This window comes from Sinocyclocheilus grahami, unplaced genomic scaffold, assembly GCF_001515645.1.
Source record: "Sinocyclocheilus grahami isolate Dianchi unplaced genomic scaffold, SAMN03320097.WGS_v1.1 scaffold606.1, whole genome shotgun sequence".
Lineage (NCBI taxonomy): Eukaryota > Metazoa > Chordata > Actinopteri > Cypriniformes > Cyprinidae > Sinocyclocheilus > Sinocyclocheilus grahami.
This window is the reverse complement of record NW_015505785.1, coordinates 1-17,205: the sequence shown is the minus strand read 5'-3', so window position 1 is coordinate 17,205 and position 17,205 is coordinate 1. Positions and strand designations below refer to the sequence as shown.

The 17,205-nt window shown below is 39.4% G+C and overlaps 1 long non-coding RNA gene across 1 annotated transcript in view; it reads right to left on the bottom strand.

Moving 5' to 3' along the window:
- LOC107557533 (uncharacterized) overlaps nucleotides 1-15,772 on the bottom strand; it is a 23,718-nt gene extending 7,946 nt beyond the window's left edge. Inside the window, exons 1-3 of the long non-coding RNA XR_001605406.1 lie at nucleotides 15,762-15,772; nucleotides 12,667-12,670; nucleotides 5,293-5,298 (exon numbers count right to left, since the gene is read on the bottom strand). This is a non-coding gene — a long non-coding RNA (uncharacterized lncRNA). The remainder of the gene's footprint in view (nucleotides 1-5,292; nucleotides 5,299-12,666; nucleotides 12,671-15,761) is intronic.
- Between the last annotated feature and the right edge of the window lie 1,433 nt (nucleotides 15,773-17,205).

Below are 17,205 nucleotides of genomic sequence, written 5' to 3'. Positions count from 1 at the left end.
CCTCCCCTTCAACCTGTGTTTAAGGTCTGTGTAGAGGATGTGAATCGGGTCTTCAGGAAGCATAAATCTAGAAAAGCTTCTTGCCCAGATGGTGTTTCACCTGCCTGTTTAAAAGTCTGCGCTGACCAACTGGCCCCCATCTTCACACAGATCTTCAACAGATCATTGGAGCTGTGTGAAGTTCCCTGCTGCTTTAAACGCTCCACCATCATTCCGGTCCCCAAAAAGCCCAAAATCACTGGACTTAACGACTACAGACCTGTCGCTCTCACATCTGTGGTCATGAAGTCACTTGAGAGACTGGTCCTGGCCTACCTGAAGGACATCACTAGACCCTTGCTGGATCCTCTTCAGTTTGCCTACAGAGCAAACAGGTCTGTGGATGATGCAGTCAACATGGGACTGCATTACATCCTGCAACACCTCGACAGACCTGTTATATTAAACTGCACACTTTGTAAATAACATATCTGCACATTAATAAACATATCTGTACATTTATCTAAACAATTACATTTGTCCTATACTTCTATTTCTGTATATAGTACATTATTAAATTTTTCTATTTTTTTTATTATATTAGTTTTATATTACATCCCTACTGTGTTATTCCTATGTATGTCTACACTATCATGTATGTCTGCACTATGTTTGTACTTTCTTCTACCTTGGAAGCTCCTGTCGTCAAGTCAAATTCCTCGTGTGTGTAAACATACTTGGTAATAAAGCTCTTCTGATTCTGATTCTGATTCTGAAAAGGACAAAAAACTACCTCTTCCTATTTGAATTAAGCAACTTGATAGCATATGGAACAAGCGAAAATTTAAATCTGTTTGTCTTAGCTAGAGGGTCCCTATAGAAGGATCTTGAGGGGAGGGTCTGAAATGAATCATAAAGAGGGTGAGATGTGTCAGATATGATGTGATGCGCTTTCTTTATCATCTGAATGTCAAACAAATCTGACAACCCAGTCACTGTTTCAGGACCCTACCACTTATTCCATCCAGACCAGGACTCACTTTATTTTTACATTGTTTAAAAAGATTAACTACACTTTCTACATTAAAAAAAACAGGTAAACTTCCATCTTGAGAGGAGTTATAGAACTCATGCCTTATGCCACCATTCTGCTCTTCAAATCTAGCATAAAACTTATTAAAATCCTCAGCAAGGGCACTATGTAACTCATAACCGGTTAATTTCACTTGTTTTCTACATCCTTCATTTAGGCCCGTCATTAATTTAAGACTATCCCATACTGAGCCCATACAGTTTGTTCTTAATTTAATCTCCACTTTTTCCTTATAACGTATTTTTGCCCTCCTAATTTCTTGTCTAATTAATTTCTGTACATTTTTAACTTCAAGCAAATCCCCTCGTTGAAAAACTGTTATTTTCTTAATCAACAGACCCTTAAAATTAGTGCTCACCCATGGCTTACTATTTGGATATCTCTTCACAACTTTTTCAGGAATGACAGAGTCAACACAATAAGTTACCCAGGAACTAACCACATCATTAAGCTCATCAATATCAGCAGATGAATCCTTAAAAGCATTCCATACGGTACAATCAAAACATCCTCGTAAACTATCAATAGCATCATCAGTCAAAGATTTCACAGTTTTTGTTTCAACTTTTCCCCTCTTCAGTTCAGTAATATAACATGGAATAAGATTAATACAATTATGATCTGACAAACTCAAAGGAGGTAGTAGAGAAGCTTTGTATGCTCCCTTAATAGAGCCATAGCAGTGGTCCAATGTCCTTTTATACCAAGTTGGACATGTGACATACCAATACATGTTCTTTACAGATTTTTCCAATACACAATTATTAAAATCACCCATGATAAAAATCGGAGCATCTGGAGATAGTAACTGGTATTTCATAAAACTCTTCTCAATGTATTCCATAGCCAAGTTCACATTCGCCTTTGGGTGAATATACACAACAGACACAAATATTTGGGGAAACTCTCTAGGCCAGTGGTCTCAAACTCAATTCCTGGAGGGCCACAGCTCTGCAGAGTTTAACTCCAACTCACGCCTGCTTGGAAGTTTCTAGTAATCATGAAGAGCTTGATTAGCTGGATCAGGTGTGTTTGATTAGGGTTGGAGCTAAATTGTGTAGAGCTGTGGCCCTCCAGGAATTGAGTTTGAGGCCAATGCTCTAGGCCAGGGATCCTCAAATCTGGCCCACGAAATCCACTTTCCTGCAGAGTTTAGCTCTAACCCTAATCAAACACACCTGAGCATGCTAATCAATGTCTTCAGGATCATTAGAAAATCACAGGTAGCTGAGTTTGATCAGGGTTGGAGCTAAACTCTGCAGCGCATTGGACCTCCAGGGTAAGATTTGAGGAACCCTGCTCTAGGCAGATAATGAGGCCGGAGGGATATTGTGAGCATCTCAATGTCCTTTGTGCATACTTTCTCTCTCACGACAACAGTCTTGCACCAACGCTCGTTCACATATAAACATACCCCTCCACCTCGCGTCTTGCCAGTTATCTCAGAGTCACGGTCAGTTTGAAATTGGCCACTAAATCCATTAATTAGAAACTTCATCAGAGTCCAATTTCGATAGCCAAGTCTCCGAGATTGCAAGCAAACAACTGTCTCTGAATTCGTGTTGAAAACGAACATGTGCGTGAAGTTCCTCAATCTTATTATGTAAAGACCGAGCATTTGCTAAAATAATAGATGGAAGCGGTATTCGAGAGAGCGGTCTCTTTCTCAATCTTTCATGTACCCCACCTCTTCTCCCTCGCTTCCTTGGTCACTAACTCGACCCGTTGAAGTGGGCTTTGGAGTTGAGTCCATCAGCAAAAGCACTCAGATCTGGGAAGAAGTCCACAGGTGGATTCACCGGTGAGAGATTCTCCCATGACAACAACAGTTCTCTGTCGTAGTAAATCCTATTCGGGTGCAAGCCATCCCAAATGGCATTTAAATCATCCGTTAACCAAAATAAAATAAATGCAAGCATAATAGTCCATCTCCACTCCATAGTACTATTAAGTTAATCACATAAAACACATAAAAACAACATAAAACGCCACGAGCATGCGCCCTTCTTTTTTTTTGGGTGTGTATGCTCTGCCAGACCGAGTGCTTTGACTGTGAAAGCGTTACAGATCTTGTTAGCTTTGCTGGGGTTAACAGTTGGGGACACAGTAAAAGTCACTGCCGCCCCGTGAATGACCTGGGTATCCTGTCTCACTGTACGGAGTACAAGGTCCTCTGGCTCACCCACAGGTCTTAATTACTGCACTGCATCATGCAGAATGATGGTCCGCTCTGATCCATCATCTAATATGGCGTAGGCCTCCATGGCCACGTTGCTGATCAGAACCATAGTCACTTTGAGCAGTACTTTACTGCCGGAGGTTGGGCAGTCAACATATAAAATTGCACCGGAAGGAGCTGCACTTGGCTGAGATGGCTTGGCCTGTTCATTGACATCATGCAGTACCAAAAGGTGCTCCTTGTTGCAGAGAGTCTTTAGTGTGCGGTTAGCTGCTTGATGTCCACGACCACAACACCAGCAGTGGTTCTTTGTCTTTATCCAATCTATCTTCAGGTCTTTGCTGAAAAGCTTGAAGTTGTCACAGCCATTCAAATAATGTTTATTATTTTCACAGTATGGACAATAAGCTCTCACCTTCTCTTCTCTGACTGAAGCTGGTTTAGACGTGGCTGATGACATTGATGTGGAATGTGACTTGTCAGTACCAAGTAGAATGGTGGTCAGTCTGCAAGGCTGCTTAGACTCTCTTCTCACCTCTCTGCCACGAACCGAAGATTCCTGCCTTGGATAACAAGCGTACTGGCTATTGTCTTGCTGTACTTGAAGCTCATATTCCAGCCAATCAGCGAAGTCCATTAAGGTGGGAATAGAGACTTGCAAAGGGTGGGTGTACCGCTTGAAACTCGATCTGAGGTCATGTGGCAGTTTACTCAGGAGTCGAGACACATGTGATCCACATTCCAGCTCTACAGTACCTTTGTGGCCCAGTTGCTGCAACATACTGAAAAGCGAGCGCACCTGCAGTCCGAACATCCTGAAGGCCCTTACATCTCCACTGCGTATACTAGCTCCATCCATCAGCTCAGCGATTCATTGCAGGGCTAATTGGTGGGGCTGACCATACATCTTATCCAGAGCTTTCATGGTGTTGGTGAAGGGAAATCTGGAATTACTGTAAGAGTCTGCCACCAGTAGGGCCTCCTCCAGTTTCAGATGGTCTGTGAGGATTTGAAATGTTAAACTTTCTGTGGTATCATCAGGCAGGATGTTCTCTAAAGCAATTATCAGTCTTGAAAACTCCCTAGGGTCAGCAGACATCAGGCAGGGGATGGTAGGGGCTGGACCTCTGTAAGATTTCTCCTGGGTAAATGAAGATAAAAGATTATCTGAGCTGTATTCTGCATGGGCTGGCCTCCTCCTTTCCTGTGATGGGACCACGGACTCAGGCAGCTGAGGTGGCTGGGAATTTGGGGACGAGCTGGGATACCTGAACTGAGCTGAGTCACTATAATGTACTGCAAAGGAGGGTTTCTCTTGAGGGGAGGAAGAAATGTTCATGTTTCTCAGAGTTTCGGTCAGCTCTGAGCTTTCCTCTGGAACAGCTGGGTGTGGCGGTCTCTTAGTGGCAGTTGGTGGCAACCTGGAGCATGGAGCTGGTATTGGGCTGGTATTGGGTATGACTGTGGAGTCTGAAGGTTGACTGCTGGAGAGTGGGAGTGTGGTGATGGTATTGGTGGAGTGAATGACTCAGGTGGAGATCTCCGCTTCGATTTCAAGCTTTGAATCTCATGCCAAAGTGTAGCATTTTGTTGACGCATCTCTTTGAATGCTGAAATGATCTCAAGGTGCTGGCTGGATTGTCGTTGCAAGGCTGCTTTCTCCCTCTTCATCTCCTCTAACATGGTTGTAAGCTCTGGCAGCTGTTTTACTTGCCTTTGCAATGCAGCATTCTCCTCTCTCAGCTTCTCAGAAGCGCTGTCCCATTGGTCGGTCAGTATCCATTCGGAATGTTCTGATGCTTGGCTCACTGGTGAAGTGGATCTGGAATGACCTGTAGTACTTGCTGGTTCATCCTCCAGTACTCCTTGGCAGGTAAGCGACCTTGATTGTTGTCGATGAGACCCAGGTCCACTGAGCTCAACGTCTTCTAGTAGGCTGGAGGGTTAACTCGTCTCCTTGGTCGCACAGAAGGGGCTTCTCTTTCTGGGTGAGACATGTCTGTACTAATCCACACATCCGGCTCGAAGGACCATGAAAAACTGCTTACTACTCTTGTCTAACTCTGGTTCAGATTCATTGAACGGCTACAGGATGAGGTCAGAACATTAGGTCTCACACCAGGAATGTACTTCAGGGTGATTTATTGTGCAAAGATGTGTGATTCTGTAAATATAAAACAGTATACAAATATAAATAAATGAATAAGTATACATTAACATATCTTTATAGCAGTACTTGAATACTCATAAGTAACAGCCTTGTAAATGATATATCAGATAACATAAAGTAAATGATACAAATATAATATAGATACAAATACGAATCGAAGTTCTATAAAATGATCACACTACTGCACTGTGTCTAGCTCACATGCCAAACTCGTCAGGTGAACAAGCCCGGACATGTTGCCTGAGATGTGTTTCAAATCTACGCATTATAGCCTACTATGCAACATAACATTAAATACTCTATCAAACAAACAACACAGGAGAATTATAACATTTTGTCCACAAGATAATGTGCAAATATAATTAACAATGTAAATATTTAGTCAGAATACCGCTGTAGCGGTCATTAATCTCTCTCGTGAACTTATTATACAATAAATTAGGTAAATGTACTTACAATTAGTTGCATGCACACATATATCTACACAATCCTTAAACGGGGCACTTCTAACTAATTAAACTTATTAACTATTGACTATTAACACATATACACATCCAACCTCAATACTGTGTTGGTTTCCACTCTGTGGAAAGTTTTGGAACAGTCCAAATCATGAACACAGGTGGGATGGTTCGGAAGAGTTCACTTTCGGGGGTGGCCTTTCTTACATTTACAGTGACTGCATGATGAAAATTAAAGTGGTGTGGTGAGAAAAAATAATCTTGTTTCCATTTGCATTAAGATAATTTTTTTTCACCCCACTGGCAGATAATTTTATTTCCCCCAGGAAACAAGACTAATATTTTCTTTTTTTTATATAGAAATTGCATCATAATTTAAGATTTTTTAGATATTTGTACTTGAAATCAGGCAAACATCTCAGCAATAATATTTTACATTTTTGCAGCATGAGTGAATGAATGAATGAGGTATTTAAACATTGCTTACGCTTTAAAAGGAGGGAGGAGATCGAAAGAAACTCTGGGTTTACCAAAGAAAACCTGCTCCCGACCAGGTTAGGTTCACAGAGTAAGTTACTATGGTAACTTATCAAGAGGTTTATTTTAGTCTTTTATTGGAACAGAAAGCACAGAGTTTCCAACAAAACCCACTTTCTGGAATACACTCCTGTTATCTATAAAGACTTATCTTCTACCATTTTTGTTTGTGCCTGATGAAGACCTGATGGTCGGAACGTTGTACCAGTACCAATAAATTTTTTGGGAGCAGTCTAATCAGTGTGTGGACAATTTTTTGTTTTCGAGTTTAATTTACCCCCGTCACAAACAACTAAGTTAAATATATATATATATATGTATATATATATATATATATATATATATATATATATGTATATATGTGTTTTGCAGCATTGAGCAATGTACCTACTCAGTCACAGACATACCTCTTGTTTTTTTCTAATGCAATGCCAATTAGAGGTGCTAGGACTGGTTTAACCTACTGCTCCAAACACCTGAGTTTGTGTTCAAATAGAAATCGGGCCTGCCGGTAAATTGCAAAGAAATTCATTATAAATAACAAAATTATTAAATGTTTAGTTAATTAAATTGTTAAATTAGTTGTAAGACGTTGGTAGTAATTTAAATCATTTTAAATATTAACATAAAGAAAATAATAACTGAGTTAGTTAAGCTATAGCTTACAGTAGCTGTGTCCCAATTCAAAGGCTGCGTCCTACGAAGGCTGCATTCGAAGGCTAATTGCGTCACTGCGGCGCAACGAAGGCTGCCGCAATTCGAAATGCGCCCTCCGTTTTGCAGGCAAATTAAGGATACAACAGATGGATCCTTCGCGGCCTACCCTATCCCAGAATTCATAGCGTGCCGGTGACAACGGGATTTTTATTCAAACAAAATAGTGGGTGATAGTTCTGTGGCAGCCGACAAATACACTTTTCAATGTAAGTATTGTGTTTTAATTTACTTAAATAACTAGCAAAACAAGTTTTAAAAGTCAGGGATCTTTCTTTAAAAATTTTTTAACAATACCACTGAACAGATTAATTTGTTAGGTGGTCTGAGGCAAAAGTTGTTGCATTTATTAAATTGAGGGCTGAATATTTCTGGATCATCAAGTTTACTTAAAACATTTGTGGACATATCTTGCATGACGTACGAGCGTAGACGGAAAATAATGAATAAGAAACGATTTTGTATCTTATATCTGATATAAGCTAGGATAATATAATAATGTAACGTGAATGTCTCGAATGAAGACGAGGTTTAAAGCAATATTTTATTAAATCAACCAAATTCGCAGAACTTATATAAACAAAGAGGGCCCGCTAACATGACAGCAAAACTAGGAGACAAAGCGTATAACGCCATAAGCGTAAGGCCTAACAATTACAATTAGGTGGGAAAATAAGATAAGAATGGTGAAACTGCGGTAAACAAATTCAAACAGAAAGAGCGAACAGCCATGGAAACATATACAATTGTTCTGGTTTCAAAGTGTAAGGTGATGAAAAACTTTGCGGTTTAAATCTCACACCGGTGTGACGAGACCTAGAACTGCAGCGCGTTAAACATGTAGGTAGATGAAAAACTTATACTCTCTCTAACATTGGCTTTGCTGCTCAACCGTGAGTTTGTTGTTTGGTTCTTCATGTAAAACTTGAGATTTATTGATTGGGGAAGTCACTTATTTTAATGTTTTGTGGGTTAAATTTGTTTGGTGAGTTTGTTTGAAAGTTAATGAATTGTTTCCTTTTGTAGAGGACTCTATGTATCCTACCACTTGGTGTTACTATGTGGAGTGCATAACTATGGATCTTAGGTGTAGTTTTGCAACCGCCTAAGGATTTATTCCAAGGGTTTCTGGCTTACCCCAATAAGGACCACTGCTCCAGTTCGTCATTTCATCAGTTGGCCCTTCAACAGATAAGACTTTATAACTGACTGCTCTCCTTTACCAAAGTTCTGGACATTTATTTTATCATTGCAACAGTAACTTTTTGGCTGAAATTAATTTGTCATCTTGGTTTGTTTAGGCCTATTTAAAATGAGACACATCTGTTTATTATTTTTTACAATTATTTCACAATTATTTTAATCTCCAAACTGTTTTAGATAGTTCTGCTTTGCATCTTATGCTTTGCTAAATAAAAAAATTGACATATTTCATGGACATATTTCATAGACTTTTTTAACATCTGTAAATGAAAAAATTAAAACATTAATATTATTAGTGAATTACACTATAAATAATACTATAAAATAAAATGGTTATTTTTCTTAAAAACTTAATTTCTGGCATATGAAACTTTTTATTAAGTTTAAGCTTACAGTAATGTCAATTTTTTTTTATCTCAAATATTTTAGTGGGTCTTGAAATATTATACTTGTTTAGGTGGGTTGTGGAATGGAAAAGTTTGAGAACCCTTGTCTTAAACCATTCATCATGAAATATTCTACAACTTGAACTGTGTATGAGTATTGGTACAATATATAAGACTGGTCTTGCTTCAAAGCAAACTATGCAGTTTTCCCACTTTTCTTTTTCTGCTGTGTAATTTACCCATTTATATCAATTATTTTATTCTACCTTTTCCCATAAAAAATTTGAATTGCCAGTTTTCTTAAAACTGATATTATGGTTGTCATTTACAATGTGTCTATTTTGTCTAGTTACTTTTTCCTCCTTATCTAGTTCTTGTTCTTTTTGGATTAAGTCAAAGCGAATGCTAGATTCAACTGAGGGGGTGAAAGTTGATTCTAGGGAAGTCTGGGTGCTGTTGTCTACGGCTTGAGCTTGTCGAATTAGATGCATTAGGCATGTGATGATCATCAGATATCTTTTAACTTTTCTGCTTCTCTGACAAAAGAATGTGAGCTCCTTGCTTATCTCTTTTTGAGATGTCATCAGTTTGCACTTCATCTTGCGTCTCTGGTCTCTCCACGTCACTTGCTCCTGAGTTGTCTGCTTGTCTGTTTCCTTCTCTTTCCACTTCCTCTTTTCCATTTGTTTGCCCACATCTGTTCCCAAGTATTTTTATCATCTCGTTAGCCGTCCCATCATTCATTCCTTCTCCACCAGGGTGACTCTTTGCGAGTCGTTGCAATGGTCTTTCCCTCGTTGGCAAGGGAGGGTCGTTGGAGCCCTCTCCCCGGACAGCACGCCAAATACGCATAAACTTTACTCGGTTCATTATAAGTAAGTGTGAACTCGTGAAATGCTGTGTGGAGTTGTTGAAGTGGTTCTTATTGATGGAGCAAACCGTTCCTTGTCCTTTATAGAACTGCTTTCACCTGTAAATGGAAACCTTCAGAGTTTTCTGTTAGTGATATCAAGCATGCTCATTTGCTCATCTGGCCAGTCATCCTTCTTGGTGTGACCTGTGGAAATTTCAGGTGGGTTGAGGGCTGTCCTGGCCCCTTTTTTTTTAGCTCTGAGCAGGGCTAATACCCACTTTCTATAATATAATAAAGAATTTGGTTTTACTCAGTTATCTGCATCCTTACTATTTTTCAATTAATTTCAAATTTATTCTCAACAATTTGCTAATTCAGTTATCTCTTTGTTTTATAAACTGAGTTCCACTATATCATTGGATAATTTCCTAGGCATATCTTGCTCAGTAGCATAGGCCTTTTGACCTTGAAAACACTCAACCCACTTTATTTATATTAACAGTCAGAAATACAATATTTTATCCTTTTGACACAGAATCAGCTCCATCATGATATGCTGTAAAGAAAGTTAGATGTGGGGTGGACAGAGCAAGCTTGCTTTGCTCTGCCTTCCCATGTTATATGCTGCGCAAGTGTGGCTCCGTTTTTCTTTCTGCCACAACAATAACCTATAGGTACTGACCAAGAAACTTAACCCAAATGCATCCATGGTCATTATTTTACTGGGCATAATTTGCCCTGTGGGCCCACATATTAAAATTTGCATACAGCTGTTTTGGCAAAATGATTGATTTGCCTTAGTGTCTCATCAGACACCCTCTTTCACTCCACACAACACCATCATTCATGCTTTTTCACACTCTTTCACATCCCCCTTTTTGCCAAAAACATATTTTTTCTTGAGTTTTCAGCTGATTTTGAACTTAATGATTTTAGTTGTGAATGCCACGAATTCTGAGTTGCATAATTTTTTTATGTTTTCTTTTGTTAGACTCTTCTGAGTATAGACCTGGTAGCATTCCTCATAGTTTCTAGATGTCATACAACTGGGCAACGTCAGTCACCATAAAGTTTAGTTTAACACCGCTGTATAAACCTCTTTTCTTTTTCTTTTTTTTCTTTTTTCATCAAACTCGAATAGATTAATTTGTTTAGCATAATAGGCCTCGGCATTGTGCACTTGAGAGAGCCAATTATAATTTCTCAAATGTCACTTGTTTGTCTAATTTAGATTTTAGACAAATACTTTTTTGTTATTACTCATGAGCACTTTGAGAAGAGGATTGGAGATCTGCATAATCTAGGATCCATGGCCATCAAACTTTCCATCTTGTTATCCTCAGTGATAACAACAAATGTGATTTCATGATTTTGGAGTAATTATTTTTATTATTATTTTATTCATTTTAGCCCTAGAAAATTACTATTAAACAAAATGGAGTGAGCTAAATTTTTATTTTATCAGCCATAATTTTTTCTATTAGGCATCTTGTCTACCTGTTTTTTTTCTTTTCCCCATAGAGTTCAGCATTGTTGTCAATAATTCAGTTGTGCATTTCCCCCTTGTTGGTTAATGAAAATAGCCTTCACTATGCAAAATCCAGCTCCATTTTTATCTGATTGGTGAGTCAAGCACTCACTTCTGTCTGTCATAATTACTTTTTCTTCAAGACATAAGGCTGGACTGGTACCTATTGAAAAGCAGATTGAGAATGTTAGTTAAAACACAGAATTCAAAGAACTGCTGTGAGACCAGTGGATAATCATGATTATTAAAGTTAATAAAATAATTAACAGAATATGAAGCAGTCTCTATAGTGAGTGATCATTATATATGCAGCACCTGTGCACGCAATGGGAAGAGATGGAAGTCCTTCTGGTTAGATCATCAGCCTGGGCTGTTGCACTGGGTCGTCAGTCTGTGATGGCACTTAAAAGCCTGATGTTGTGGTGTATGGTCTCCGTTCTTTCTCTGCCTCCCCTCAGTCTGGCTTTTGATTGCTTCTGCCAGAGTATTGCATTTCAGGATGTTCTCTTCAACCTCAGGAAAAGTCTCAAGTGAGGGAATCACCTTTTCCTGCATTAAGTCAGTCTTTCTCCATGCTGAAGTGTGCACTCCTCTTTTAGGAGGGGAGGGGAGTGTCCATTAACCCCTCCCTCTTCTTCTCTCTGCAGCTGTCTTTGCTTCTTCAGCACTTTGTTAGACAGACTCCAGTTCATTGCTTCCCTTTGTCAAAGCACTGTTCCAGAAGTCATCTGAAATTTGAACACTCAGAGACTGCATTAATCAAATTGAACCTTTGTAAACTCTTTACCAAATTGTGTCTGAGCAATCTGCTCTTTATCTTTTAAACCATCTCTTTCAATGTTCCCTTAATAAAAACAATCTCATCTGGTTAAAAACAGCAGTTCCCTTATTCTATTTTAGTAAAGCAAGTTCTTCATTGCAGAAAAATAGCAATCAGTTTTTTCTTTGCAAAGTGCAGAAAGCAGCAGTAATCTACCTTTATTATCTAAGTATACTGCAATAAAACAAAATAGTATTTCCTTTTACAACAGCATGACATGATTATGGTAAAATTTCTGGACTTTTGGTAGTACCTAGGATATCAAAGTCCACTAAAGGAGGTAGAGCTTTTTCGCATTTGGCTCCCAAACTCTGGAATAGCCTTCCTGATACCGTTCGGGGTTCAGACACACTCTCTCTGTTTAAATCTAGATTAAAGACACATCTCTTTGGCCAAGCATTCAAATAATGCATCTCATAATCTTTTACTACAGTCATAATCTTTTACTGCAGTTATATCTAATCAAATGCACATTATTATTCATTAGTTTGGGTTAAACAAATCATTTTTGGACTTCAATCATAATTTTTCTTCTATATTTCCATACATAATTCAGAATTATCTGGTAATGGTGAATACATTTTTCCCAACCAACATAACAAAATTCCTTTTATTTAAATATTTAATCAACAAGTTCCATTATTATTGTTAAATAGCTTTTGAATCAAAATTTCTATGAATTTGGTCACCCAATCTTGCTCTGATTCAACATTGCACTACACAAGTTATCTTTTAGTTAACACCAGTCTAAATCGCTGAAGTTCTGTAGTAGATTAACTTTCATACTGTGTCCCAGGGATAACAAGATACAAATTTGAGAAGTCTTCAGTTATTAAATATAAAGTTTTAAGCACGTCCAATCTTTTTATTAATCTGTTTAGACAAGTCTTTAAATATTAAATATATATCTTATTTCAATTAATCTATTATTATTTAAATAATCTGCAAAGTCCATATCTTGGCATACTTTTTTTCTAAAACAACATTCATACAAGTCTCTTTATTGTTTAGGGCTCACAGACTCATTCACTCTTCTCCAGCACAACTCCAGCTGTGTCCAGGAGGGGCACACCTCTTGCTCCACCAGATATAGAGTTTATTTTCTCATACAACCACAAGTCACAAATACACTCAGACAGACACAGATACATACATTTACACAGACTACACTATACTCTTCCTGAGTAACCTGTCAGTTCTACTCGCTCTTTCACTGATACACTTCCTCAACACAGTAAAAAAGCAGGACCCTGCAGGAATTTTTGCCTATCCTTAGGACTTTGTGCGCTTCCTTATAATTTATCTGCTAAATGTTTATTGCTATCCTTCAAAGGCCCACTTAACAATAAACACAGACCATTGCATGCAATGTATATCTGCTTAACGTCCACTGCCCTCCATCAAGGCCCTCTGGGCAGTAAACACAGATTTTTGCATGCATAATCTGCCCTCATTCACTATTATAGTAAAACAGATCAGTGCATGATATTATTTTTTCTGTAATCAAAATCCTTTTTCTTTTTGTTCTTTAAATTTGGAGGAGCATTTTTGAGTGTCTATACCACCCCCGGCTGACTTTGGCAAACAACATTTATTATATAAGCAAAAAAAACTGCCTACCTTTATTATTTAGTGGCCACTAAAAATGTTGTTCGTCAAGCCAGCCCAAAGTGGTTCTCCACCCTCTGCTCCTGTCCAGCCCCACGTTGGGCGCCAAAATGATGTGGTGGCTTCTGCCGCTATTGTGAAGAATCTTTCTCAGAGTCTTGAGATTTTGATGTCAGAAGAGATTTTATTATCAGAGACAATAAAACCTGAGAGAACTCTGCAGAGCAATCTCCAGACTATTTTTCTGTACTCTCTTATATACTGTTCGTACTCTAGGCTTGTTTAATGGTTTCATTCATATTTGTTATGGGATCATCACATTTCATGTTCTGTGAAAATAAGGGCCCCATTATGTGCCATGATGTGCTTATAATGTACTTCACCATATGTCTGCACATTCCATTCTCATACAGATTTCTAAACATGCAAGCAAATACACATGATTATAATAGTAGAATAACTTAATAAAAAAATGGCCACATTCACACCGATTATACCTGAACAATTTACATTTTGATTAATTAAAATCTTCTACAATACCTCGAACTGGCAATAAAAGTATTGTCCAGGTGAAAATACTCACGTCATGCATTTGAAAACATGCGTGGTAACCGTTATCTAGAGGAAAACAGTCTACAGTTGGAGTGTCAAGGTACAAAAATGACAAATTTTGAGATTAACAATGAAAAAGAGACCAATTTTTAATCGTATATGTTGTTGATTATTCGGTCGTTCAGTTTCATTTCGTTTACAACTTATTCTCAATGTCCAGGTGGCAGTTAGGAATAAGGCTACAAAATGGCAAGCCCATTACATCAAAACCACATGCTATAACACCCCTCAAAGTAGTGAAGAAGTTACAGAGTACAGATGAAGTTGTTCATTCAAGAATCAAGTGAGGAGTTTATTTCCATCTTAATCGCTGAGCTTGTCAGGGTGCTTGTGGGACGAATGGCAATCACGAAGCATGTGCGCGTCTCCCATAGACATTGGAACGGGTGTGAAACATACAGCTTTTGTGGAATAAAAGATGCATGCATGGAGATTTGCCTGTTCTTCTGGACTCTTCGGGGGGAAAAAAACAATTACAAATACAGCCTGAGAAAAGTAAACAAAGAGTGAACCAGCAAGGAGTAGAACCTAGAATCTTCTGATCCATAGTCAGACGCATTGAGATTTGCCTTTTCTTCTGGACTTTTCAAAAAAGAAAAGAAAAACATTTACAAAAACAGCCTGAGAAAAGTAAATACACAGCAAGCCAGCAAGGAGTCAAACCTAGAATCTTCTGAGCTGTAGTCAGACGTGGTATTCATTGCGCGACTTGCCCATTGACAAAAGTGCCTCTAGATTGCACCAGACTTGTTGCTTTTTGACATGACAGAGGCCAGAATTGCTGTCTGTTTACTCTCATGCTGTAATCAGGAGTGTAGCCCACAAGCCCACCAGCTCACGTGCGCCCCAGCCCTTCCCTGGTGGTCTAGTGGTTAGGATTCGGCGCTCTCACTGCAGCGGCCTGGATTCGATTCCCGGTCAGGGAATATTATTTTGCCTTCCAACGGTGGACTGTCAATTGAATCTCTGCTTGCTGCTGCGAGAAAACCAGCCAAACAAAAAAAAAGGTGTGCGCTTGAAAACAGACCTCCTTCGAGATAGAAACCTAAGGAATGGCAACACTTCTACCTACCTTCCTCCACTCTACCAGCTGATCTTTCGAAGGCATGGGGTGCTACTCAGAACCTCAATCTATCAGGTTTCTCTAGCCCTACTGCTGGCCAAAAATCACGTATGGTGCAGGAAGACGTTGTGGCTTTTGGAGGAGGGAAGCGAAAAGGAGCCCACCGTCCCATACCGGGAGTCTAACCTGGGTGAAAACCAGGAATCCTAACCGCTAGACCATATGGGAACTGCCTAAATCTGGCCACAGGCTTGTGGATTAATTAAAATCTTCTACAATACCTCGAACTGGCAATAAAAGTATTGTCCAGGTGAAAATACTCACGTCATGCATTTGAAAACATGCGTGGTAACCGTTATCTAGAGGAAAACAGTCTACAGTTGGAGTGTCAAGGTACAAAAATGACAAATTTTGAGATTAACAATGAAAAAGAGACCAATTTTTAATCGTATATGTTGTTGATTATTCGGTCGTTCAGTTTCATTTCGTTTACAACTTATTCTCAATGTCCAGGTGGCAGTTAGGAATAAGGCTACAAAATGGCAAGCCCATTACATCAAAACCACATGCTATAACACCCCTCAAAGTAGTGAAGAAGTTACAGAGTACAGATGAAGTTGTTCATTCAAGAATCAAGTGAGGAGTTTATTTCCATCTTAATCGCTGAGCTTGTCAGGGTGCTTGTGGGACGAATGGCAATCACGAAGCATGTGCGCGTCTCCCATAGACATTGGAACGGGTGTGAAACATACAGCTTTTGTGGAATAAAAGATGCATGCATGGAGATTTGCCTGTTCTTCTGGACTCTTCGGGGGGAAAAAAACAATTACAAATACAGCCTGAGAAAAGTAAACAAAGAGTGAACCAGCAAGGAGTAGAACCTAGAATCTTCTGATCCATAGTCAGACGCATTGAGATTTGCCTTTTCTTCTGGACTTTTCAAAAAAGAAAAGAAAAACATTTACAAAAACAGCCTGAGAAAAGTAAATACACAGCAAGCCAGCAAGGAGTCAAACCTAGAATCTTCTGAGCTGTAGTCAGACGTGGTATTCATTGCGCGACTTGCCCATTGACAAAAGTGCCTCTAGATTGCACCAGACTTGTTGCTTTTTGACATGACAGAGGCCAGAATTGCTGTCTGTTTACTCTCATGCTGTAATCAGGAGTGTAGCCCACAAGCCCACCAGCTCACGTGCGCCCCAGCCCTTCCCTGGTGGTCTAGTGGTTAGGATTCGGCGCTCTCACTGCAGCGGCCTGGATTCGATTCCCGGTCAGGGAATATTATTTTGCCTTCCAACGGTGGACTGTCAATTGAATCTCTGCTTGCTGCTGCGAGAAAACCAGCCAAACAAAAAAAAAGGTGTGCGCTTGAAAACAGACCTCCTTCGAGATAGAAACCTAAGGAATGGCAACACTTCTACCTACCTTCCTCCACTCTACCAGCTGATCTTTCGAAGGCATGGGGTGCTACTCAGAACCTCAATCTATCAGGTTTCTCTAGCCCTACTGCTGGCCAAAAATCACGTATGGTGCAGGAAGACGTTGTGGCTTTTGGAGGAGGGAAGCGAAAAGGAGCCCACCGTCCCATACCGGGAGTCTAACCTGGGTGAAAACCAGGAATCCTAACCGCTAGACCATATGGGAACTGCCTAAATCTGGCCACAGGCTTGTGGGCCACTTTCCATATGTGTGGCCAATGTGGGGGCAGGGTTTTGGAGTGGCCTTTGGCTTTTGGTGTGTGACCTAACAGTGTGAAAATAATTTAACAAAACAATTATTATCCGAAGGGATACTGAATTAAATCGTGTTGCATTCTTTCAAGGAATCTGATGTTTGACTCGCCCAAGGGGTTCAGTTTTTTCTGCAGATGCCTGTGATTGCTGAATAGTGCGAGAAAACCAGCCAAACAAAAAAAGGTGTGCGCTTGAAAACAGACCTCCTTCGAGCCAGCAATCTAAGGATTAGCAACACTTCTACCTACCTTCTTCCACTCCACCAG